Genomic DNA, 527 nt, shown 5'->3' on the forward strand with positions numbered 1-527 from the left:
TTTGAATTGTTTTTCAATTAATATTACACTATATATATTTCTCAGGTATTTTCATAGTATCAGTATTATAAATAAAGACTGACTTTTATGTAATCTTAATCTGGTTTGGGGTTAGGATAAAATTTACATTTTTTAAAATTGAGATTTTTTTATGTGTTCCAGAAAAATGTGTAAAGCACGGGCATTAATTACTACTTCAAAGTTTGAAAAAAAAAATGGATGTATTGAGTAACGTATTTTGGGAATTGAATTGACTAAAAGAACCTCAATTTTTCCTGAGTTATTGGTCATTTAAAACTTTTCTCGTTTATGAACTTTTGTGTGGAAAATGCCAATTTATTTAAATACACCTTCATATATAGTATATTGCTAAACGATTGTGCATAGTATTTCATCTTAATTTTTTTAAAACCTTTTTTAATAAATATTTATTCCTGTATCCTGCCTTTGTAATTTCCAACTTTAATTTGTATTGATTTTTACTTGTTTAATTTATTTATTTTATTTATTTATTTATTTATTTTTTT

This window comes from Mandrillus leucophaeus, unplaced genomic scaffold (assembly GCF_000951045.1).
Source record: "Mandrillus leucophaeus isolate KB7577 unplaced genomic scaffold, Mleu.le_1.0 Scaffold1291, whole genome shotgun sequence".
Lineage (NCBI taxonomy): Eukaryota > Metazoa > Chordata > Mammalia > Primates > Cercopithecidae > Mandrillus > Mandrillus leucophaeus.